The sequence below is a fragment of the Neolamprologus brichardi genome, chromosome 1 (genome assembly GCF_056152115.1).
Source record: "Neolamprologus brichardi isolate AB-2024 chromosome 1, ASM5615211v1, whole genome shotgun sequence".
In the NCBI taxonomy this organism is placed as follows: Eukaryota; Metazoa; Chordata; class Actinopteri; order Cichliformes; family Cichlidae; genus Neolamprologus; species Neolamprologus brichardi.
Window position 1 is genome coordinate 12,830,372 of NC_142104.1, and position 27,552 is coordinate 12,857,923.

Sequence of the window (27,552 nt, forward strand, 5' to 3'; positions counted from 1 at the left end):
CAATGAAGTTATTCGTTTTCACATACAGCAAAATGTGAAAAGATAAAGTACGTTTCACAGGAAGCCAGAACTATCCGTCAATTAATACATCCAAGCGGTACAAACAGTGTGATATTAGGAAAGGCAACTCCAAAGGGCTGCATACTGATGAAAGCAAACACTGGCCAGTGCTGCTAATGATTCTGATTACCTGCTTAATCATCAGACTCCACTGGAGCTTGGCTTTTGCTCAGGCAATCTGCCCCCTGAGTATTATTGACTCGCTGACATTGGCAGTGAGTTGAAGAAGGGTTTAGGTTTCTTACTGGGAGGCAACTGATTCACACAATGACTCACTTCTCCAGTCCCACTAAGGAGGTAAGAAATCAAACTTTATGATATCAAATGTTCATTAAAAGAATGAAACAAAGAGGAAAAAAGGCCAGGAAAGCAGCATGCACCCACACACTCTTGTTTTGATGACTTTTCTTTTTTTAAATTTAGCTCCTTCTGCCTTGACAGAAACAATTAAACTTTTTGCTACTTGACTTCCAACAGCTTGAGAGATTCCAGTATGCTAGTGGCTAAAGTAGCCTATATTAAATACTAATAGCATATAAACCACTAGTTTCAAGCATGCCTGTAAAGCAGAACATACACTCAACTAATAGGTTAATTTACTAGAATTTTTATTTATTTTTTTTTATTTTTTTTTTATTTTTTGGGGGGGGTTAAATCCCTGTTGGCAAGTTAGTCAGTTTAATTTTATTTCTATAGCACCACATGACAACAACAATTGCCTCAAGGTGTTTACAGAGTTTCCAGCGCCATTAGCTGCTACTTGCATACAAGCTGATAGCCTTAAGCAGCGGTAGAAATCTACTTTCAACTGAAAAGCTAGGTGCCACAAACCACTTTAGTTTTTGGGTTATTATGCTAATAGTAGCTAAAGTAGCCTACATCAGCATCTACTAGCATATAAACTGATAGCCTCAAGGACAGAAACACGCTTTCAACAATAACAAGCTATTTTTCCCCCAACGATTTTCAGTGTGTTATGCTAGCAGAATTAGCCACTAGTTATAGCTGATAGCCTCAAGCAGAGATGAATGTCACCACTGTACACAGACAGGCTATTTGCATGTTCTTTTGCCTTAACAAAATCTGGGAACACTGTCAACCCCACTGCATCTTTTCCTAGTAGTGGCTAATGTAGCCTACTGCTATTAGCATACTAGCTCCAAGATGCATCAGATGTGAGTAATTTTCTAGTTGTCGCTACATGTGCAGCATCATTTCAAAGAATCACACTGCTCAGTTTAGCAAAGTAGCAGGAGAAGTAACAGTGTCTTACTTTAACATTCAAATTACAGTTTTGCATAAAATGGTACACTGTTCCCCAATGTTTACAGTGTTGGGAAGGTTACTTTTAAAATGTATTCCATTACAGAATACAGAATACATGCCCAAAAATGTATTCTGTAACGTAGTCCGTTACGTTACTCAATGAGAGTAACATATTCTGAATACTTTGGATTACTTAATATATTATCATGCTGTTTACATTTACATGAATGTACTATTGCTGTGATTTATTACTGTTACTGAAGGTCCGCGGCTCCGAACCGTAGTAAAGGGACCTCTGGCTAATACGGTGGGTTCTGTGTCGGGCTGGTAGCCGAAAACTAGCTTTACTTTGTTGTCTGGGTCAACTTTGCTAGCGAGAGACAGAGAGAGGTGTTGAAAGGCTGCTCCAACAGAACTTATTGTTTTTGGAGGAAAACATGAACACGGTGTACAGTCGAGTCTTAATAGCTTACTTACAACTGGGCTTATCAGGCACTCTTCTTGGCTGCAGTGGTTATTATTATATTTACATGCTTCCAGCTCCCGTTTTTGCTTGATGACAGCTCGTACTTTTCCTTTTTCTCCCTCCCTCGCTCACAGACACATAACGTGTATGGCGGGCCATTCTCCCTGCAGCACGGACTACACTGCCTATGATGCTACATTCTTTAGAGCTATACCGGTAGCATTCTGCCTATTAGCTTAGCACAACAACAACAAAAAGGCCTCTCTCACCCAGGAAACAAGCAGAGAGAGAGCGTCACCCTGTAACCATGGCAACCGTAACGCTGCCACCTGGAACAACAGAACGTAGCTGTCAAACAAAACCCAAACAGTCCTGGCCCGCGACAATATGAAACAGGGAAGTACCACCGTGTAATCCATTTATTTCAACAAAGTAACTGTATTCTAAATACCACCTTTTAAAACGGTAACTGTAACGGAATACAGTTACTCATATTTTGTATTTTAAATACGTAACGGCAGTACATGTATTCCGTTACTCCCCAATACTGAATGTTTATACCCTGTGATAATAGATGGTTATTAGATGACATTTAACAGGGTCTCCTATTAAAGACACATTAGAAAATGAAAAGGAAACTTTGACACAGATCAAACAACAATTAAAAAAAACATGAAAAGAATCATTTGTAATGCCTCAAGGAAAACAATTAAGGACACAAATTAAACAAGGTACTTAAAGAGAGACAACTAGACACATATTTGCACTCCTATAATTCTTTCATATGAGTCTGAGGGGAGTTGCTTTGAGCAAAATTCAACATGCTTGATTTAGGAAACTCCCAGGGGTCACCACAAGCATAAGTAGCAACTATGTGCTTAAAAACCACACTTTACTTTAGGATATTTTTGTTCTAGCTTAATTAGTCCAATAAATAAATAAGGCTGCAGGAAGTTATAACTGAGTAGGGGAAACTCTCACAAGGTATCCCTGGGGTTTCCAGAGGTGTGGTGCATTGCTGAAAGCAACCTTTGGAAGCACAATGCACCACTGGGGACCTCATTGTTCAGTCCTGCTTGTTTCATTAATAACACGGTGTAGAAGAGGACAGAGTGGGGACAAGCTGACAGTGTGTTGCCTAGAAAAAGCCCAAAAAGGAGGCCTTTAATTAAGCTGCCCACTATGATGCCCCAGCATCAAACTATCAACAGGAGATGCTGTTTGCCATTAAGCAAATTTAAATGAATTATCTTAAACAAGTTTACAACAAACACAGCTGCTACTGAAGCTCTCCTCTATAAACTCGGGGCTGGGTGCTAAGTTCCTTCATCCAGGCCATCTCAAAGATCAGTGGCAGCTATTCACTGAGGGGGAGCATTGCTCATTCACATCTTTACCAAATTCTTCAGAGATTTGCACAAACACAGTCTTGCTCAAAGGAATAGTTTGACATTTTGGAAGACTTATTATTCTCATTTTTGTTGCTCTCTGCACCTTAAATATGAAGTTAAGTGTTAGCTTCATGACAATAAATGCGCTTGCAATGCAATTGTCCTGTATTACAATCTGAAATTGACTTGCAAATAGAAAGATTGTGAATCCCAAATCATGGCCAAATATTTTCTTCTCAAGTACATGGAAACTTATTATCATTTGAAATCAATCCAATAAATCAAACAACCCTAATTACATTCAATTAGCAAAACAAGTGGCTCAGCGTCAATGACAGGCAGATCTACCACTACCATCAACAGCAAACCCTGGCTCCAAATAGCTTCACAAAACAGAAGTGTCTCAATAAAACCACAGCACTACTACCTGAAAAAACCCACAGATGTAATAGCAGGGATAATCTTTGTTCCATAAACAACCCGTCTATAAACCACAGACTGAAATTGTCAGCTCTTTGCAGAGAATGGGTTTTGTTTTTTTAGGAGCAATGCTGATGGGAAAACAACTTCTGGATGATGCTCCTGCTGTTTATATGTCAGTAGGGGAGCACTGATAGTCCTAAGTCATGGTAGACATCCCAGCATTAAAGATACTGACTAATCGTCTGTGTTCTTTCAGCACACTTTGTATAACTTGATATGCAATGACCTAAATGGTAGCATGGATCTGGGAATGATAAATGTGATGGGGGGGGTGAAGAGAAGACTATCCATTACCCTCACTGGAAGCGACTAGAACTATAACTGCACTAAAAAAAAAAAAATAGAGCTTGCCTCCAGAAAAATCAATAAATTCAAAAAAAAAAATAGACCTTTAGAGAACTCAAGATATGACAGGATGAAACCCTGCAACAGAACTAATTGATGAAAAAAAGTCCATGAAGTAAAAGTAAACAGATATATTTTAATCCGTACCACCTGTGTGAAGCAGATAACGTGACCTTTCGGTGCAAATGCCAGCTCGCGTTTCACTAATATCAACCAGAGCAAAAAACATTTAGTGATTCAGTGGTTAAAAGGTTCGACGTTTGAATCGCATGGCTCTCTAAAGCCTTTCTTTGCAAAAGGTGCATGTTCTCCCTGTACATGCACTGGTTTTCTCTGCATGCCAATCTTTATAAACACAAATCATACTGTTCTGCTGACGTGTGTTCCATTAAGATAATGCTGAAAAGGAACAAAGTTTTGCAGCTTACAGTTCGATCCCACCATGAAAAAAAAAAACCTTCAGCTCCTTTTTTAAAATAATACAGATATATCTCTGTACAGCGTGATGAGAGAGACAGGCAGACAGAGGTGAATTAAAAGTGATGGATATGAGATGAAGAGGCAAAAGCAGTTTAAGTTCAAACAAGCCATTGTTTAAAATCACGCTAATAACATATTATCTAACCCAACAGTTGGAGCTGTGGTATACAGGAGAAGGGGGGGGAAAAGTCCCCTAGTGCTTTGGTCTACCAGGTGGTCAATTTAGGCCCAGACTTGTAATACAGTGGCAGAAATGCTTATATTAAATTATGCAAGACATCTAGTGCAACACAGTGCATGCCCCCTATAAGAATAAACACATTTTCACTAGGAAATTAAACATAATAATAAATACAGGGCCTTATCACTCTTCCTTCAGTTTGGAGTCCCCCCCCCCCTCTTAATTCTCTTCTCTCTCCCCCCCCCCTCTTAATTCTCTTCTCCCCCCCCCCCCTTTTTTTTGGCATGACATCTGGGGAACAGCTGGTGCTTTACATCATATGCAAGCACACATACACACAGTTGTTACACAGGGGTTAGGAGGTCAGAAGCCCGGTCTCCAGACACACCATTTAATCTGGTCTACGTATAGACAGTCTCTGCACAACCACAATTAGACAAACACTGAGACACACACACCAGACCCTCTCTCATCTCTCTTCTATACAAGGCAACCATTCAACCCTCTCTGGGGAGGGCAGAGATTCTCACTGATTAGCTCTGCCTTTCCAGATAGTGGGGAGTGGTGAGGATGGGGGGTGCGGGTGGAGGGTAGGCACGGCTACTAATTCAATTACACAGATTCTCGTCTGTGTTCAGGCCGACTCCCAGTTCCATGAATGGAATCAAAACCACCCTGGCCGAGTGGGGGGGGGGGGGGGGGGGGGGGGGGGGGGGGGGGGGCAGAGTGCCAAAAATGTGTTTACATTTGTGATTTACACTGGTTGGTTTTGTTTTAGCTTGAAGAGGCCGCTATTATTCTCTGGCTGAACACTGGAAACCCCGTTATGAAATAAGGGTTTCACAGGATTTCTGCTGACAAAACATGTAAAATGACCCCCTAAAAAGGGGTAAAAGACAAAAAAGAATCTGCAATTAGTTGCTATTAAAACTCAACTTTATCCACTCAGAAAGATATTTATCCCCATGAAGCTAAAGTGTATTTAGACAAGAGGCAAAAAAAGCCAACACACAAACTGGAAATCCGAGTTGCTCTCTATATACTAAAAATAAATCTAAATATCATTTGTGTAATTGCTTTTCGAAAGCTACATCCACCAACAATAGTGCAATGAAATACTCCTATTTAAAGTTCCTGCTGCCAAGTTTCTGTGAGCAGCTGCCAAACAATAAGAACTGAAATGACAAAAGCACAGACACCTGAGGAAAACTATCAAAAAGAAGCAGAAAGAAACTAAAACTACTCAAATAATGTGAATGTACAAATCATAAAATCATACATTTATAAATTTATGAAGCACATCTTCAGGTGCCGTGGTTAGCACTGTTGCCTCACTGCAAGAAGGTCCTGGGTTCGAATCAACCATCTGACCAGGCCCTTTCTGTGTGGCGCTTGCATGTTCTCACCATATCTGCAGCCCACAGACATGCAGTCAGTTGGGTTAGGTTAATAGGTGATTCTAAATTACCCAAAGGTGTGAATGTGAGTGTGAATGGTGTCTGTGTTAGCCCTGCAACAAACTGGCAACCTGTCCAGGTTGTACACAGCCTCTTGCCCTGTTTTAGCTAGAATAGGCTCCAGCACCCCGTGACCCTGAATTGGAGCAGAGAGAAAAAAATGGATGGATGTACAAAGTTTTCTTGTTAATTACATTCACTTGACATTTCACTTGTTTATTAACCGTCATCCATCCCTAGAAGTAAATCTGCCCTAAAAAAATTCCCTGAAAAAGCTGAAACATTAGAGACTGGCCAAGTCAACAAGATCCTTCCTTTTTCACCATCATAAAACAGAACAGAGCAACCGTCAAATAAAAGGCTTTATGGAACATTTAACATTAGATAATACAAATGCACAAATCAAATTGGCAGAAAAATAATATCAATATTAAATCGACATAAATATCATGTCGTAACTTTTTTTCTCTTTTTTTTTGCTGTCCATCTGTCTTAAAAATGGTTTCTGAAGAAGCTCACCAAGTTTCAGAGGTAAAAATCTGGGCCTTGGTCCAGTGTTTCAAGCAGGTTTTGCTGGACATAAAGATACCAGCTGCTAAGCAGTCACGGCATAGCTGAGCAGCTTGATTCTAATCATACTTTTGTACTCCTTGGCAGGGTGTGATACATCCTGTACTCTGGTTACACCTTCTGATCACTTTGCACAATCCTGTACTGCATTTGGAGCTAACATCTTGATGGGAAACACACCAATTGCTTTGGTATAGCAAAGCTTCACCACTGGACTAATCTAGAGCTACTATCCATTGTTACTTTGGTCAATACACGGCAAAAATGTTGCCACTCACTGCTGGCAAAATAATAATAAAGCTCTTATATGTGCCAGAACAGCTGATAAAGGCCCAAAACAGTACCAACAGTGCTGCGTGAACATCAATTCTAGTAAGAAAGCTACAGAAGTTACATGAGAAAATGTAATCGATGAGTGCCTTGATTGGAGGGAGCTTTTTATTTTTGACACATTACACCAGCGGCCCCCAACCCCCAGGCCATGGACCGGTGCCGGTCCGTGAGTCATTTGGTACTGGGCCGTGAGAGTGAGACTCGGGTGTGAAATGTATGGTTTTCAGGGTTTTTAGCGTTATTTTGTTATCGTTTTTTTTATCGTTAACTCGGTTTTCCAGATGATCTGATATCGTCGTGTTGGTGTTGTTCCTGGAACAACATAGTAAATGTTGTTTCAGGATCAACATTGCAAGTGACCAATCACATTCTTGTGCCGTTATTCTTTGGCGCGCCAAGCCATTCATGCTTTTTTGAAATTCCAATGTTGCAAGGACAATATCAATTCTGCTTAGCGTTTATTAAAGGGTTAGGGTCAGGATCCATTGATCGGCGGACAGAGGCGGTTTCTCGCAGCTTAAGTACAGTTTTTAGTTTTACGGCGGTTTTTCCCGAAGTCGCCAAAGTATGACGTCACAGCATTCTGATTGGTCACTTGCAATGTTGATCCTGGAACAACATTTACTATGTTGATCTGGGAACAACACCAACACGACGATATCATTTCGTGCCGGTTTTCCTGGGTCTTTTCACGTGTGTTATGAATCAATCTTCTTTTTTTGGTAACGGTACTAGTTTTATTTTGTTGTATTTATCCGCGACACCTTAAAGGCCAGTCCGTGAAAATATTGTCGGGCACAAAAAAGTCCGTATTGTCCGTGGCGCAAAAAAGGTTGGGGACCGCTGCATTACACCACAGAATAGGTGGCTTCTTTTTCCTTTTGGTCCACTCGGGCTTTAAATGTGCTCATCGACATGGCCGCCAGGGTCAGTACATTATTTACAAGGTACAAGAAATCACCGGTTTAAAAAGCCATGTCTCAGTCTGGCAGTCTTGCAGATTAGGATGGTCCAACCTTCCTCATGAGCTGCTGACCTAATCTTCTTTTGCATCTCAGCCGCACAGATATGGGAGTCCTCTAATCCGCTCATTGGATGGACAGCTGCAAACAGACACTTAACGGTCTGCTGCTGTAGCTCTAGTCATTTTGGCCTTCAAAAAGCAATGCGGCTACGAGCTACAGTATATGGATCGACATATGTTTAAACCAGCAAAAGTACCGCTGAGCCACCCTTCATCTTTTTCATTACCTGCATTTGCAGTCAAGGTTTTCAAAGTGTTTTTTTTTTTTTCCAGGCGTGACACTTTCTTAAAGCAAACACCCCCCACCCCCCAAAAAAAGTGTATGCAGCAATTTCAGGACAAGTGGATGTGATAACAGTTCCTGGCAGGTAAGCCGACAAACAGGCAGGAAAACCAATTAAAAAGCAGTCTGCTGGCTGCTCTGAGGCCCAGGCACAGCAAAGGAGAAGAAAAACATGACATGGGAGGTAAAGTGACTTACAGGCCTCCGACTGCCTATTGTGGGTGAACAATTCAGCTACTCCAAGCCCAGTTTTTCAGAGCCGTCTGCAAAGTGAAAGCATGACCTCTTGCTTGTCAGTTCTATTGTTAGGAGAAGGCAAGAGCCGCTCCCAATTCACCTCATACTACATTAAATGCTATGAATTGTTTGGAGAGTTTCTGGCAACAGAAAGCAGACAAGGTGGTGAGCGTGCACACACTCGTGCACACATGCTTCTCGATTTTAAGATCCCATCGTTTGAAGACAGAGGAATTATAACAAAGACTGCATTTAATTCTAATGACCTGACCTTTGTTTTTAAAATACAATATCCACATTACTGCTGATTAGAGCAGGGCGATATGACCAAAAATATTTATCATGACATACATTAGAAAATTTGCGATAACGATATAACTGATGATATCATTGACAATAGACAAAATACTTTACAACTCCACAACTTTATTAGTGCAAAAAAAACCCAAAACCATCAACGTATTTTCACTTAAACAAGCAGCTTATGTGCATTAAAGTTATATAAAAATTTAACAGTGCAAATGCAAATTCCTTGCTGACATATCCTCAGCATAACCATGTATAATATCCACAAAACTTAAAAAGAGGTTATACACACACAATACGGTAATATTATGTTGAAGCACAATACGTATAACTCCGCGAGGCTCCTGCCTACGATAGCCGTAATGCTCCGACAATCTATCAAGCAGTGCGACTTCGTAGCTTAACAAAGTCAGATTTTCGAGCGCCGTGTACCACATAAAATCATTTCGAGGTCTGTAAACACAACCAGAATTCATACATAAGGCACACGGCATTATAAGGGGCACTGTCGATTTTCAGAAAAATCAAAGGATTGATTTTAAGTGTTCCGTATGTGCCAAAAAACACGGTAATAACGACGGCCCGCTAGCACGCTCTACCAAAAATAGTGCTTTGTTGTGTATCTGACAGACAAAAACTAAACCAGTTCCACACCACTGAAGTTGAAGCATTTTTACAAACCAGTTCTGGTTCATTCGTTTCATTCAACGATCTGCTTTCGCCCTTCTTATTCTCCGTCACCGCCATGCTTTTTCCGCCATGTGCGTATGAAAAAAAAGGCACTGTGCATGCGCGTTTTACCCATATTCTATCGCGATATTTCATTTTCTTATCGTTGCCCAACATTATACCGGTATTACCATGAACGGTATGATATGGCCCAGCCCTACTGCTGATGTCATTCAGCTAGCATATCAGTGTTGCTCTATCATATTTAAGACATCTTGAGCTTACAGACCAAATCGTTGTAGTTAAAATCTAACTGGTGTCAAATTTCTTCTTGGTATTATTGAACACATTATCCATTATCCAATCCATGCTGACAAACAGGTCTTGGTCAGCCATTTAATATATTAGAAACTGATTTATAGGCTAAACTACACGTGTCAAAATGACATGCAAAGTCATTATCTAATTAGTGTAATAATCTAATGTATGTAAAAATAATTAAAATTAACAGATGGAACAAAATGCTGGCTACAGCACTCACAGCATTTGTAGTGTAAAAGCGCAGAAGTATAAATGAAGAGGAAATTGTCCTTAAGTACCTCATTTAGCATTGTAGTAACACTATAATTCTAGTGGTGTAGGAAGCATCTTGGCAGGGTTGTTCATCGTATTATGTTTTATACGCAAGTGACAGTAATACTAAACTCAAGCTAAGTTAAGGCACGGTGACCCATTTCCTGTCATCACAAATCATGCAAGAGGAGTCAATTTTTTAGATACCCAGACAAACACAATGCTAAAAATTCAAAATGTCACACAGGCAGTGTGAATATCCCGGCCCTCTATGCACCACACTTCATCCGTTTACCAGATGTCTGTGCTGATTTACAGCCTAGTGAGCCCAACCTGTGTCATTTCATCCATGTGGCTGGGTCGGAGCCGAGGTGTTGACATGCTCGCTAACCACAGGCTTGGGAAGAGATAGGGCTGTAAGAATTAAGAGAGAGTTGGATTCGAATGGGGGAAGAAAAAAAAAGAGAAGGTGAGATAAAGAGAGAAACCATTGGGGGGGGGGGGGGGGGGGGGGGGGCACAGCTACTGTTTCCTGCGAGGTCAGCAGACTGGGGCTGATTCCAGGACAGCTTATCTTTCAGCAGGAATACCACAACCAGACCAAAGGAAGAGACAGGAGGGAAGGAGGCAACCAGCACTATGAATTCTTAGCATGTTACATACCCGGAGGAGTTGATGACATTAATGACAGATACAAAGGGTTTTTTGTTTGTTTTGTTTTTATTAGATGAGATTTGGGGCAAATCAGAACAAATAAAATATGGTCAATGTGACAATTATGAACATTTAAAGTCCCGACATCCATATTTAAGCAACTTATACAATCCCTACCACAGTGTTTTAGAGGTGATGGAAGTTTAGCCTTGATCTCGACCGTGAGATTAGAAGGTCCAAACATCTGTGACGACGGAAGTCCTTCAACATAATAGCAGCGTAAATAATTCACTGCTAATTAATATTACAAATCTGCAGTCTGCTTATATAAGGTTGAATAGTCTGTTCCACTGTAAAGATAATTTATCTAATCACAGCCTTATATGGTACCATAAAATCTGTTTTCAGAGTTATCAGGAAACATGTAGCCTTAATTTGTTAGTTTAATGATTGGGCGTCACAATAATTATGGTCCAGTCTTACAGTAATGATACACGTGTCCCATAAATAATGTAAGCTGACCTTGTTTCATTAACAGGAAAAAAATGACATTAATATCATTAATCACTTGATTATTACTAGCGTAGGAGAATGGGTGGGGAAAAGTTCAGATAGTATTTTTTTTTTCCCCGTTGTATTGACCAGCTCCATCTATGTGTTTGGAATCTTATAATGTTCAATCAGGCTTTAAGGGACACAGAGGACTGGTGGAAATAGCTGGAAGCAAAAAAATTTGACTTCAGCTCATGTTTTATAAAACCAAGTTTAGGCTATACTCGTGGGGGAATTTCATTCATATCCTCTGATAGGTCTGTCTGCCTTAAGTACACGAACTGTCTTTTATGCTCTCTGATGTTAATGGACCAGCGTCAGAGTTGAAATATGAGAAAAGTCGAATGTTTGTACTTTGTATGGTGTGAATAGAAAAGCCTCTTTAACCTAACTTTTTTTGGTCTATTATTCATAAAGGAAGGGTTTTTGAAGTTTCCTTTGAGCCTGGAACTAAAAGTCAAAGCATGCGCAACATACCACAAGTACAGGAATTAGCAGCCATGGTGACAATGCCATTCAAACCGTGCTTGTGACAGATCTGTTATTAGTGTTGATCAACTTCTAAGGGAAATCTCTCTCTCTTTAGCTCCTACGTATTCCACTATGTTCACAAGGTAGTTGCTAACTTTCCTCCTGCTGTTTTGTGCTGCATAGTATAGAGTGGTTTTTGGTAAAAACGACATGTAGCTTAGGAAAAATCCAGTCATTTTATAATTCTCTTTAGACTCATTATCAGCCTCTTATTGTTAATATAGAAATATGTATTGCAGCCATTTTAATGGACAGAAAAGTGCTTTTTTGTTCTTGTCTCTCAATAAAAATGCAAGTAGTACCAGACTGTTCGTCTCAGTGACCATCTGTGTATTAAAAAGGAAATTCCCTCCAATAAAAAGGAAAAAAAAATGTCTGTTTCAGGTGAGCACAGCCTGCCTTAGCAATGCAAGGTGAAGAAAATCATTGGAATGCATGGCAGTCCAAAGTACGCAAGGGTCCCAGGTTTCTCGTGAGTATTCACCTGCTCACACAGCTGCATTAAAAATAAGGCTTGGCAACACACTTAACAAAACTCTAATCAAGGAACAAGCTGCACTTGATATCTTGGAAATCAGATCAAAAACCAAAAAAAAAAATCCCATCTGCCACTTGTAACTGGCATATAAACCCAGCATGATAGCAGTGCCTGTCACCAGTTCAAAATCCAGACTGAGCCCCTGCATGAACATTTTCCTTGACAGCGGCCAGCAACAAATTTCCACCTGCTATCTGACCAACCTTATGAAAATAAAGAATATTTGAGCAAAATAAAGCTGAGGAGACTAGCGGAGCGCAGATTTATGAAATGCCTATTGAACAGACTGCTGCTTGTAGTATGAGAGATTGAAATCAAGAAGATTTTATCATTCCAGTAAGAGGGAACCCATGCGCTTCCTTAGTCAACCCCCCACCCCCTACAATAAAGATGACCTTTAAAAAATAAAAACAAATCATGGCATTCTAATTTTTCCCGTCACTGCTCTCTCTATATTTTTACTTGATGTGGTCCAAATATATCACTGTAAGATGCCTTTAAATTTAAATCCTATAAAACTTAAAAGTTAGTTTTTAAAACAACTTTTAGCTTCAGTTGTTCAGCTGATATATATCTAGTTTATATTTTTGAATAAAGTACTAGTGTATGTAAATGAGGATCACTATTTTGGTGCACTGCCGCTGTTATATGTTATGTCCCAATCACTGAAGCCCACAGAACTGGTCAGTGACCCCCTGGCAACCTCCAGCTGACAGGGAAAAATGACTATCCAGTGACAAATTGGCAAAACCTTTACTTTGAAGACAAATTGTCTCCATTTCAGTTTCACTACCGCTTAGCCATGCAAACTATGGGCAACTCGCAATCTACTAGCAACCAAAGCAATCACAGGGAGGCTTTTTATGCAGTAACACCATTGCAATCAAATTAACCTGAGGAGAGGAGGAACAACTCGCCAACCAGTTGGGGAATCCACATATTTCCCTATTAATCAGAGGTTGCCAAGGTGCCTCTATGTGACCGAGGCCTTACTTTCTCTTTATGCTGAAGCAGGTTCCAGGTCTCTCTTTTTCTGTCTTATCAGCAACACTGAGTCATCTCAGAATAAGTAGTAGAGCGATACGTAGCCTACGCAGTTCTGCTTTTCTGTTTGTACCACGCAGCCTGCGTCGATGCCAGGTGGACTGTGCTACAGTAACTGCGGGAAACCTTTTTGGGTATGCGAAAGATTATATGTGCAAAGCTGCCAGTGTGACTCAAACATTATGAAGTATAACACTATAGAGATATTACATCTGATGTATGTATATGTCTTGTTATAATAATTTATCCCTTAACTGACCGCCTCTGTGTGTGAGTGCATAAGACAGTAGCATGCTGCATTCACTGATATGATGAGTTTTAAAAACCCCAATAAGACAGACTCAGCTGAGTCCAACAACTTTTTTCTGGCAGAAACCCTGAAGAGAGACATCATTCAATCGTGTTGTCAAAGAGTTGAAGGAGTGGGCGAGGAAGCCTCCCAAGTAATTTCCCCGGGGGTGTGCTCTGCACTGGGGAGATAAGTAACCCGACTGAGGACAAGGCTGGCATTCTACCCCAACTCCAAAAGACAAAATGCCTGAGTCCATCTAAATAGAGGAATCTGACAATGGAGCATTTGTCTCTTTGCCAGCTGGAGAACAAGCTCCCCACAGACATGTAGATATGAAAGACAGTGCGCAACAACTTTAAGCTCAGAAGATTACTAGGAACAATCTTATTTTAAATTGGCAAAGCAGAAAATACTGACACTGGATTATCTAAATTAAATTCAAACCAGGACCACGAGTGATTATACCGCTGTTTGCAAACAGTGGCCTCTGAAATTAAGCATGCGGTGATTATGAAGCATCAAATCTCATGGTTTTCATTTATTCTACACCAAGAATAATGCAAAGATGAAGTCAAGACCTTGTGAAATCACATACAATTCATGTAGTGCACATACATATAGTGACTTAGAAGCTAAAGGTGTAGCAGTGATTACGCAAAGCCGACACCAACTTTTGACTTAGGATCAATGGAAAAAAAAAATGCATTTCCAGACATTCCTGCCTGAATAACATTTCAACATGTACAGGTATAGGGCTGTGCGATATGACCAAAATCTCATATCCCGATATAAGAATTCTATCGTCCCGATAACGATATAAATCACAAAAATGTAACATTTTCTGTAAATTCTATGGATCTCGGGCAGCTCGACTTGCGGGAAGTGTTTCCAGCTGCGCGTCATGTAGCTGGAGTCGAGTGTTTTAACCGATGCATGAAACAATACATTTTTAGACATAAGTTGTAAAGGCCGCCGTTTTCTTTGTGAGTAATTATTACACGGCGTGCTGCGGGGAAAAGCCTGTTCTAACGTTTGAGTCTTAGCACCTGACGGCTCTTTTTTAATTCTCATCCGTAAATAATCTGCTCTTTCACGTGATTCAGTTTATTTTGAAAAGTCTCAACAGGATCTTGAGCTTTATTGTGAAAGGTTTATGTGGAACATAAACAAGAGGACACGCGATGGTGTTACCGTCGTTGTTGCTAACCAAAACGCATAAAAACAGGCGCTTGTCAGTCAGTAGTGTGGTTATATTAAATATAAGAGAAAGAGAACTTTAAGAAATTAATATAGCCACTGCAGTGACCATCAAAACGATGAAAAAATATTGCCGTAAACAGTTTATTTTGCGACACCACGAAACAAACGATAGCGTTAAATGAAACGATAGACGTTTTAATATCGTCATCCGATATATATCGTTATATCGAACAGCCCTATACAGGTAGTACATTTAGCAGCCTAACCGCCATCTTGCAGCTGTCACCTGTCACAGCTAATGTAACGTGCACTTTTCACTACGCTTCTTATCCATGTAAAGATGATCCATATGGGGGGAAAAAAAGGGTTAAATTGTAACATGTTAATATAGCATATCGTATTTGTTGATTACACTTTTAAAAAATGCAATGAAACTGTAGCAGAAGAAGAGACGTCTGCAGCCAGCAGACTATACTCAGTCAGTGGCAGCTAATGTTACCACAGTATTCTTGGGGGCTAGCTGCATTATTGTGCACTGTCCATAACCCATTGCACATATAAAATCCTATTTTAAGCCACTTGATTAACACTGAGCTCTCCACATGTAATGTAAGCCAGCTGCGTGAATCGTTTCACTGCCTTAAAAAAAATAAAAAGGGGGGGGGGGCAATGTTTACAACTCCACATAGCAAAGCACACTTTGAGTGGTGTTTTATCTTCTTCTTACTGTCCCCATTTTCTACTCCGAGTGGCCTGGCAGCGCTCCCGTGTGCTCTCCTTTAACTAATAAACAAAGAATGGTTTCCCTTATATAGCTCTTTTCAAAGTCTACAACATCCACATGCAACATCAGAGGTTTGCAGGGAGGTGGGGAGCACAAGCCTGTTCCAGACAGAAAGGCTTCGGCCAAGGGCAAAGGAGCACTGACAGTGCGATTGTGTAACACTCATACATTAACAGCCACTTAAAGTGCTATTTCTGGTGCCATCCATCTGCAGAATTTTGCAGCGTCAGGTTGGATAAGTTTGCGAGGGGTGCAAAGTGAGACACATACTATGCAAAGGTATCTGGGGGAAAAAAGCATCATACCAAGAGGAAAGCAAAGAAGGGAAAAAAAATTATAAAAGAATATTAGTACAATGTTCGAACACAAAATATGCCTCCAGTCAGATTTGATAAAAAAGGACTCACAGAATATCGGATTTTCACAACACAATTAAACTTTATAAAGGATTCACAAAACTTAGGATATTACAAGACATTTAAAAAATAAGAATATCATTCATTGTAGTATTTTTTATTTTATTTTTTTTTAGATGAAGAGGTTAAGTCTAGGGCTAATGTGAACCAGGAGGGTGCAGGATGGTGGTTCCAACTGGCATATCAAGTGACAGTAAACATAATTACCACAACATACTAACATCAACAAATCTATAAGGCAAATAGTGGCAAAAAAATACAGGATGAGCAAATACCTTTGACGTAGCTGGGACTCGGTTTGTATACAAAATAACATGAAGTTAAAACAAAGAACCAAACCACAGGGACCCAAAGTGGCCAGCAACCAACTCTAGACACAAATGTGAGTCAACATGCCGGCCACAGTGGCCAGGTTAGAAAAGGATTCAGCTAGAGAGAAGAGAAGACGCCTCATCGTCCCATCATCCTTAGCCCTGGACAGATTTTAAAAATAACCTATACTACAACATAAACTTTGCAAAGATAAAAAAGGAAAAGAGAAATAAAGGATGGACATACTAAAGAGAGGCATGTTGGTAACAAGAGGATAAAGTCAACTCGGTGCTGACAAAACACATCAGCAATCAACCATGTGTTTAACTGATGTTTAAAAATGTATGTGTTCTGCTCTCTGATACTGATGGGAGCTGTTTTTGAGCCTTTATAGAAAATGCAGACTGACCTACACAAGCTCAAAGGAATAATCCAGTTCTTTCTAGTCAACCGCCTTGTAATTTGATTTCTATTTGCACTGATAGTAATAAACTAAGTGGTGAAGGAGCCATGTTAGGCCCAATTTTCTAAATAAGACAAATGGTTAACAACACTTTATCAAAGCCCTTTATCAAAGATTTTCAAAGTTCTCTTTTATAGCAACTATAATGGTTTTAAAGCATTAAGGCCTGCCTGCGACCATGTAGTAATTAATATGGGAAAATCTACATGAACATGTGGCGTTTCATTTTATGTTATATTATGTTAAATTGGTAAAGGTGCCCAGCCTCAAGCCCTACAAACATACACCTTTCACCATCACTAAAGAAAAACAGCCACGTCTGATGTGATCCTTTAAAGGTAAATGATGTGAAGTTTTACTGTGATAGTTCATGATTTTCACGTCCAGACCATTTGCTCTTTCTGCTCTGCAACACTGAAGCCATTTCGGTCCCTCCGCCAGTAGGTCGGCCTTATATAGAGAGGTGACTCCCCATGAAAAGCATTTAGAGCAAGAATTTATACTTATGGGAAAACCAAGAATAGCCTCCCCAGGCTGCAGGAGGGCTAGGGAGGAGCTAACGGGTGACGGTGGAATACATTTCCAGTGCTCCCAGAATGAACACTCACCCCTGTGCAACAAAGCTCCAAGCTGCTCCACAACAGCTTCCAGGGGGAATTCCAGAGTAGGATTATTTTTCACGAAGCGCTACGTCACAGCGACAGAAATAATTTGATGAGTGACACAAATGTTGAAATTTGTCAACAAACAACATTCAATGGTGTTCTCGAGTAACGGGAACACCATTTGTCCATGACTTCGTCGTGACGTTATTTCCCAACTGCCCAGGCGGCTTCAAAGCGACAGAAGAAACATGTCCTCATCTTTAAAATAGAAGGGTGGGTCTGAGGTTTTCATTGGCAGAGCAAGCAAATCATGATGTGCTCATCCACCATTTTTAATTTTCTGGCAGTGGATTCGCTAGATTCCCAATGGATTCTGGAGATGCTGCTCGCATACCACCACAGCAGTACATTTTTCCTTTCTTTATGCTGTTGTCTTCTTACACCACAGCAAAACTCTTGCTCTTTTTGTTGGACAATGGTCCGGCATCTGAAGCTTTGGGTTGGTTCAAAGAGACAGGACAACAACCTTTGATAAGTAGACCGAGACTACTAGTGTGAAATCTAGTAAATGCCCAATATTCTCTTTACTGACAAGCAGTTGGAGTTTTTCAGTGTTTAAATTATTACATGCAAGTTATCCAAGAGAAACAGGCATAAGACGTGTAATCAGAAAACATTTACTAAGAAAGACAACATTTAGAGAATCCCCATAATCTGAAAGAGTTCTGAGAAATTCATCATCACATGTACAACTCCCGACTTCAAAGATTCATTAAACAATTCATTAAGTTAAACCACTGCTGTAGCACAGAGATAGCTGCATAGTTTAATTTCTACTGCAGACTGACTCTATTACATTCTCTATTTAACAGACAAGATCCTGCAACCTTTAGGCAACTACTACGTTTTCTGGATACTTCAGCCAGATCAAACAACCCCCAAGCAGAGAGAAGAGGAGGGTAAATGAAGATTGAATTTTACTGCCTTAAGCAATGTAAGATTTGCTGAAGAGAAATGTGAAAATTACAGCATGTTACATACTAACATGGTTCACAAGGGTGGCTGGCCACATGTGGTTTTGTACAAAACAGCCAATCTAAACTGTTTGCAGTGAACTAGGAGTACCACACACCTGATTAGGTTTCATTTCTGCCCTGGTGACTAAGAGGCATGAGCCTCGAGGTGGCAACTACGGCAGCGTGGATTTCTGCCAGAGATGCAGTCCAGTAATAGCTGAAGAGCTCAGCTGTAACCTGAAACACATTTCAGAGCAGATACTCTTTCATCCAAAAATTGAGATGATGGTCGACTTTGTCCAAAAGCCCTGAAACTGCAAGCTGATGTTTTAAAGAGAACCTGGATTTGTTCCAAGAAACACTGATCTGTCTTACAGATGTTTATGTAGCTTAAAAGAACATACGTTTCATCATAGTGAGTTTAGATTACAGGCAGAACAGCTACCCTGGGGCAGGCAAGTTATTTTCCCGAAGCACCACATGGAAACCTGGGACTATTGCGGAGGCCAGCACAAATAGGTTTATAAAGAGATAAAAACATCCATCCGTCCAGTCGCAGGGCTAACACACAGAGACAGACAACCATTCGCGCCCATTAACATAATAGAGGCACACTAAAAACAAAGTTCATTATTATATATATAAGCTTGCAACACAGCCCCATCACAAGCACTTAAAGCAAAAAAACAGCACTGGAATTCAGCAATGACTGGTGTTCATTTCAAAGTACTAAACTGAAACAGGATTACTTCGCCACACTTCACCTTTAGAGCGCTACATCATATTCAACACGGTATTATTTCCTGAATTTATGAACGCGATTGTCAGACAGCATAAGAACGTCTGTGTTCCAGCTGAAGGATCGACCATCTCTAGTTTTGGCAGAGATAGATAACTGCTGCGCCGAGGTTGGAAGCTCTGTTCTTTCAGGTGTGGAACATTTGACAAATCAATTTGGCAGGACAGTAAATTCTCAGCTCCTCTGTTGCCAAATAAGAATATCCTGTGTTAAAAGCCCACATTAGACGCTTTAATGCTAGAAAGTATGATTCGGGACAAAATATAAATGTATTTCTGGGCACAATGGCACTCATTTGTTCCAGTTTAAAACCCTGTTGTCGTAGCAAGCAGCATGAGTTTCCATCTCTCGTCTCTATGACAACCACACTGGCTACCGCTGCTCCAAACTGCAAGGCATGACCAAAATTTTGTATTTTTAAACCAGACTGAGGGTCGTCCGCCTCGTATCAAAGAATGTACAGAGCCACATATGGAGCCTGCTGCAGGGCAACAGTTGCTCAGACAGACTGCTTGCTCCTCCTAAAACATACTTCATGTTTAATTTTAGACAAAACAGAAACCACCACCCCCTCGGCGCGCACACACAGTGAACATGTCCTGCCCTTGAGTCATGCTGAGTATTTAAAACTAATCAATTAGGAAAGGCTAGTTGTGCAGAAATAGCTCTTCATGTTACCAGTGGGCAGTCACGGTACTGGCTTCTATTTGTGATGCAATCTACATGGGATGGTGAAGTGAGTGGGAGGCAGGCAAACGAGAACTCAGTGGGAGGTGGGAAAAAACAGAAAGTAGATACGATGTGCCAAGAAGGCAGCCTCTGCTGCATCCATCCAACTGTAACCATCATCCTAAAGTTACACATCACAATCAGTGCACTTGTTTGCTTGTTCAACTGGTAGTATTCTCTAATATCTGGGCATTAATCTTTACACTGTTCATTTTTTAATGTCGCAATACAGTATTATTCCCCCCCCCCAGACATTTTAAAGAATTAAAAAGGCACTGAGACTTCGATATGTTATGAGCCAATCACTTGCTGCCAGTTCTTACCTCATAAATGAAGGATAATCGAAAGTTATCCAATCTTTTCTCTGACACTATCCAAAAACTGCACATGAGAAGGAGGCAGGCACAGGGAGCCTCTCTGATGGGAATCTTGGGATTTCACTCTTGTGTTTAAGGCCATGCATGCCTAGGTTGGGCACAACAAACTGTAAAATTCTCTGATTTTGTTAACTTGAACTGGGCCAGACACTCATTAAAATGTCTCCAGTCAGATCCTGGCATAAAGAACACCAAAATATTCAGTTTTTTTTTCTTCCCAGCATGTGAGACATTTAATTGTACAAACTGAAGTTTGAAAGAAAGAACCCTTTGTATTTTAATCTTTCTGCCTCTCCCTGTTAAATCCAGAATCAAACTCCTTCTCCTCACATACAGGGTCTCTCTATATTTTTAAGATTAGGCTTCAAACTTTACTGTTTGCTAAAGCATATAGTTAGGGCTGGAGCAGGTGACCCTGAATCCTACCCAGGTTACTCTGCAGCAGGACTAGGCTACTGGGGGTTTCCCACTGAACAGTGATGTTCATACACCACTCTGCATTTAATCATCCACAGTGTGTCCTCTCACCCTGATCGGTCATGGCTGATGGCTGTGCATCCCTGACCCTGGTTCTGCTAGAGGTATATTCCTGTTTTTCCTTCCCACTGTTGCCAAGTAATTGCTGATTGTCTGGTTGTTGGGGTTTTCTCCGTTCTAACACAGGTTATTAGAACGTTGGATGGCTGAAAATTTCCTCCAACTCAACGAGGGGCAAACCGAAGTCCTCGTATGTGCTCCTGACAGATTTTTAATCGCAGATTAGCTCATGGTCCTCTCTCGGGCTACGTCCACACTAGCCCGGGTAGATTTGAAAACGGTGTTTTCGTCTGAAAATGCTCCGCGTCTACACTAGCGTTTTAAGTCATTTTCACAGAGTTGTGCGTCCTCATTGATACGGCCCAAAACACTTACGTTCCAGGCCTGCGCATGCGCAAAAGTAAGTGTGACTTAAAGAATTTGAAGAAAAGCTATCTGGAGCATGGATAAACTGATATTAATCTTTTTTAGGGCTGTCAAAATTGAGAGCAATCAAAACAACTGCTGTATAATGCCCTCGCTATCTTTGTTTAATTGGTCACATAACTGCATCACATGACTAAAATGCGTCATCGTTTTAGAAAGTCTGCGTTTCCGAGTGTCCACACTGCGACGGGACAGCTCCGTTCGTTTTCGAGAGCTTTTTCAAAACGTTGCGTTTTTCCTTGAGGAAAGCACGGTCTCGGTGTGGACGGGCGGCCAAAACGGAGAGAAAACGGATACACAGGTATTTTTGAAAACTGAGATTTTCCGTTTTCGTTTTAAAAAAATAATCCCGTCCACACGTGAACGCAGAAATGAAGGAAAACGCTGCTAGGAACATGCCAAAGCAACAAGTGGCGATATATTCCTAACCGTGTAGAAATGTTGGCCAATCAGAAGTCTAGAAGCCTCGGCGGGAAATAGTAAACAAAGCTGGGGCATAGAAGCAGAACCGAGTCGTATGTGTGGAGGGACAGTAACTGTGTGTGTATATGTAAGCATTTAAACACTGCAGAGAGTACGATTAACAGTAATAGTATTGTAGAAATTCATTTCACCGAAACAATAACGTGGCGCACAGTGTGACGTCAAAAAAGGCGCACACCTTTGACGCTGCGTTTTCTCTGTTTTCCTCGTCCACACGTAAATGCAAAAACTGCGTTTTCGAAAATATCCACCCTGGCAGGCGTTTTTAGAAATTTCCGTTTTCAGTGACCGAAAACGCCGTTTATGTGTGGACGAAAGGTGCAAACGCATAGAAAAATCTGCGTTTTCAAAAATACCCGGGTAAGTGTGGACGTAGCCTCAGTGTATGTAAAATCCTCTATCAGGAATTTAGGTGTCACTTTTGACTCGACTCTCACATTGGATGGTCATGTGAAATCTCTGGTTCGGTCTTGTTTTTATCATTTAAGAAATGTGGCTAAGCTAAGCCCGATTTTATCTCGCTCTGAACTGGAGATTGCTATACATGCATTTATTTCCTGGCGCTTGGACTATTGTAACTCGCTGTTTATGTGTCTAAGAAAAGGTTCTCTGGATCGTCTGCAGGTTGTGCAAAACGCTGCAGCTAGGCTTTTGACAAAATCCTCTAAGTATTCACATGTGACACCGTTGCTATCTCATCTCCACTGCTTCCTGTTGAATTTAGAGTCCATTTTAAGATCCTGGTCTTGACTTACAGAGCTGTGCACGGACTGGCACCAGCCTACACCTCTGATCTGCTACAGCCCTATGTCTTTTCTTTAAAAATATATATATTTTTTATATTATTATTATATTTTTTTTATGACTCGTTATCTTATGTGCAGCACTTTGTGATTCTGTCTAGAAAGGTGCTATATAAATAAAATTGTATTTATTTATTTATTATTTTGGGTTCATTATTTTAAAATAAAAAGCGCCGTAAGGTGACGGCTGTTGTTATTTAGCACATAAATAAAACTGATTTAAATTAAACTGAAAAAAAATTATTATACATAGAGGAAATTCTGCAGTTGTAGCCAGAACCGCAGAACAAGAAATGTAACAATGGAACAGGCACTTCTGCCTCTACTGTGTGCAGGTCAGCCATACGGCCATGTTGAAGCTCTTGCCTCCATGAAAATGGCCCTACACAGCCTTTTCAGATGAACTCTGTGAGCTGACATGAAACATTAAAGTTGTAAATCTTGTCACTGGGTCAGGCCTATCTGATTTAACACTTTGATTTACACAGCAGCATCAGGTGGGGTTTAATGTGGGCTGCTAGCGCTCCTCGAGTATTTAATTTGTCATAAACACAGCAGAAGAACTGATTTATTTGCTTACAGAGCAGCCATGCAAACTCACACTGCAGTTATGCATACACAGGTTGTTAGAATACAAGGCAGGAATGTTGGACTCCACCAGTAACAGTGCAAAGAACTTCAAAGAAAGGTATGTAGAGAGTATAAACCACTGAATAGCTTTTGCTTAACAAAAACAAAACACTCTTTTTAAATAAATCTCAAGGATTATATTTAAGAGCACGTTTGCACCCATGGATTGAAAAGAATCATTAGCTGAATCCAAAGTTACAGCTATGCTTTTTTCCATCACTGAGGCTGAAGAACATAAAGGACAAAGATAAATGCCAAAATGTTAGTTTCACCAAAGGGACCCACCACACACACTGACATGCTGAAGTCAAACAAAAACCTGATTTAAGAGACGGAAAGTTAGACCATCAACCATTCACGACTGATAAAACAAGTCTGCTAGTCTAGTTGTTCAGAGGCTGAACTAACAAAGTAGCAAAAGAGAAGAACAGATGATGTAAAATAGCCCAACAAGACGTCCCTAAACAAGGGCAAGCAGGCCCTGTGTATCCAACGGACCCTGAACATAGATGAGACTATTCTGACTAAGCCTGCTCAGTGCATGCTCAGGAGTAAAAGCTTTAATGTCATCGTTAAACAAATCAACAGCATCAATGTGACATGAGTCAAACTGCAAATGTGATTAGGCATGCTTGAGGTCATCACTCCCCTTTTCACCCTGACAAGTAATTCATACAATGATCATCTATAATTGCATACCCACATAAGAACATCGTCACTCAAACAGTTTACACTACACCAATTATCTTTGCCAGCTTTCTCAGCCAAACAGTGATGCTTAGTTACCAATCTGGCAACCAGCTCCAAACATTTGTTTCAGGCCCTGAGAGCCACGTTACAAAAAAAAAAACAACAAAATTAATTCCAGGTGACCAGCTGGGAGCTGCCCTGGGAAACAAACGAAGAGTAGAGACAGAGCTTCACGAGGTCAGTGCAGCATTAAAAGCAACCAGAGCTGGTTTATCTCAGAGCGACTCTGGAACGAGCATCAAGGGATAGCTGCGGCTTCAGAATTTTGAACCTAAGCTGTATTACGTTTGATGAATGTAGCTTTCGTTGCACAACTTTCACTGTTTTCCCTCCACCTGCATTACAAATAGTCTGTTCACTTAGCAGCTTTTGCATAAAATACTTTTTTAAAGGGTAAACAGTTCACAAGCATAGTGTTTTTCCCCTCTTGCAGTCTCTCAAAGAAAATCTCAATAGAAAACTTGAACTTGCTTGCTGTACACAACAACACTGCTGACCCTGACCATGAAAATAACACTTTCTGTATGTTCCTTTTCCCCCTGCCAACAGAGCACAGCAGAAATATCTGTCTGAGCATGGCAACCGCAAACTAATCCGCTGCATTATCAGTGTCATTAAAGTGTCATTACAGTTTGCTCATTGCTTCCTCTCTGTGGTCAGAGGTGACAGCAGAGGCCCGATTTCATGCCGAACAATGAGAAAAATCAATAAACTAGCCATGTGCAGCTGACGAGTAACCCCGCAGATTGGACTTGAAGCCAGGAGCACATTTCCATTGAAAGTTAAAACCCCCAACAGATATCGACAAGCTAAATGATTATCACAATCCATGCAATCTTCCAGCTGTAAACTTCTGCTAAACCTATACATGAAGCATTTATTAATGTGAGAAATCTTTAAAAAGAAAATAAAAATGTGTGATACTTTGAAATGCAGAATGAAATACTTCATCAAGAACATCTCTGCAATTCTCACTCCATCTCCACTGACTTCAGCACCAAATAACTGAACAGTTACACTGGGGAAAAAAACAGAAAGAAAGAAAAATAAAAAGGGCTTTTGTGCGGGACTCCGCTTTGAAAAACTACTAAGAGTGTAATGGATGCATAAACGCACTCTCCAAAAGGTCAGCACGGTTGCTAATGTAATGAAAACGCTGTTGATTGCTGCTTTTATGTCAAGGAAGCCAGAGTGAGTTTGGCCAGTTTAATAAATGATCGGTGTCGTCGCCGGTGCCAGAGCTGCATACCAAGCAGCGGCGACGGCAGATAGTAACAGCTAGGTACGGGGGCTCAGGAGAATGACATTTTCACAGAGATGTACAGAAGAATAAATGATAAGCACGCGAAAACAGAAGCTGGGCTCATTAGACGAGAGCTGCCATTTTGAAAGGACAGATTTTAACAAAGGGCAACTTGAGGTGGAGCGATGACATTCTCTTTTGCTGAAGCCTCTTTATTAACTACAGATTTCTGGGCAAACATATCCGATATCTGCCGAGCATTCCCCACGGGGTATGGTGTCCTTACTGTCAGCCGGATCGCAACGCTCAGACTCACGTTCAACATACCTAAAAGAACAGTCACAGGAGAGCATTCTCCCGACACACACACGCTCAAGCCTGCAGCCAATAAGGTCATGTGTCTTCTTCTGACAAGCCAAGGTCTGGGCAGCTTTTGGGGGTGGAGGAATCCAAGGGAAGTGTGGTGGGATCCAAAGGAGGGGTGTGTGTGTGTGTGTGTGTGTGTGTGCGCGTATGGGGGGGGGGGGGGGGGGGGGGGGGGGGTGTTCAGGAGAGTACTTTTGCATTACAGGCAACTCTTCCTCCATACCTGGCCAGCAATCTCATGAGAACTGTCACAGTCTACACACCAGGCTCACTGAAATTCCCAGGCTGCTGATAGGTCCATTCATTCTAATACTAGCAGCGATGGCCTGCACTGATCCTTCCTCACACACAAACTTAGCATACACACACAGGTGATCTCCCAGCTCAGTCCCACGCCAAACACGAGGAGACATTTGGAGACATCACCAGATTCCCTGCTATACTAATAATAACAACAACATGTGATCAGTGTACAAACATAACCAGCCTCGTCTTTCTATGAAGGGGTGTGGCAGCTGAGCCACTCATCCTCACCATTTAGTCAATACAACGTGCTGCAGTGGTGGAGCCATACATTACTCCAAGATGTCGAGGTTCGCATTTTCCATCACAGGTTAGCCAGAAGAATGGCAATCACGTGCACTCAGCCACGGATAAAAGGTGGCAATAACGCCCACAGCTCAAACATAGGTGCTCCCCTCCTCTTCCTCCTCCTGCAAGCCATGTGATATTGGGCGATTGTAACTGGCTTCGTACAGGTTGCAGCCTTTAACGCGTGCGTTTCCGACGCGAGCGTGTGGAAAAACAACGATTTAAAAAGTTGGAAACAATTGCCTGCTCGTACGAGAGGCAGCTTGACTGACATGGAAACATGGCGGAGGTTGGTTTTCTCCGGCCAGTGCAATGCAAGTTAGGATACCAGCCGCTCCGTGAACTCTTTAGACTCCGCACTCACCGCACGCTCGATCCTGCGGCTTCAAAGGCCAAAAGAAGGGAAAACGGAAAGATAAGAGACAGAAAACCAAACTCACCGGGCGACCCCCTGCTGCAACCATGTGGTCTGTACAAGTCGCCCAAGAAAGAAAAAGCAAAAAAAAAACAAAAAAACGACGCGATGCAACCACAAAAGTCAGCGATTAGAGACCCCCACAAGTTTCGTTAATTCAAATGAGCATCACGGAGACTGAAAGACCGCAGATCCATTCAGAAAAAAATGCAGCGCAGTCACAGAGCAGAGAGAGGGGCTGGGACTCTCACGCTCACACACAGCATGCAGTTTGATTAAAAAGCTTGGTCGGAGAGGTCAGGCAGATCTGCTGCTGCCAGGGGGGGAGATGGTCACCAGATTAAACCGATTACCGGGGGGGATGTAAACCTACCTTCAAATCCTCTGCTGGGGCATTTCAGGCAAGTCAGCCCTGAGAAGATGCACATTAGCCGGCAGCCCCGCTCCTCAGCACTAAAATATCCTGCGCGTTGAGGGGAAATTTCCAAGTGGCCAGCAGTGTGTGAGCAGTGTGTATGCGTGTGCGTAAATGGGGAGGGGAGGGGACGGGGGGGATAATCCTACGGTGGGGCAAAGAGGAAATGCGTCATTATTAATGGCCCAAGCGTTTTGTAGTCCGTTTGGTCATATCTGTACCCAGTTAAACTACAAAATGGATCGGGTTCGGCGATGTAGTGTTAGTTTCACGCGGTTTTTTTTTCCTTCCTGTTTTTTTTCTTCTTCTTTTTAGTAATGGACGAGCATTGATGTGCTAAAACCAGAAACTAAAAAGAAAAGAAAAGAAGAAGAAAAAAGACACGCAAACATCACCACCTGCTCAAATATTTTGAACGTCCAGGGCTTGGAAAAAAATATTCAGCTTTGATTTTATA

The 27,552-nt window shown here is 41.2% G+C and overlaps 1 protein-coding gene across 2 annotated transcripts in view; it reads right to left on the reverse strand.

The window, feature by feature from the left end:
• The window catches only part of tln2a (talin 2a), a 111,307-nt gene extending 84,109 nt beyond the window's left edge, over nt 1-27,198 (reverse strand). Inside the window, exon 1 of one of the 2 annotated variants that reach the window (XM_087831942.1) lies at nt 27,054-27,198. The gene's annotated coding sequence lies outside the window, so the exon portion shown is untranslated. Of the gene's footprint in view, nt 1-26,705; nt 26,754-27,053 lie in introns of those variants that run through there. The other variant, XM_087831987.1, reaches the window with a different exon arrangement.
• Between the last annotated feature and the right edge of the window lie 354 nt (nt 27,199-27,552).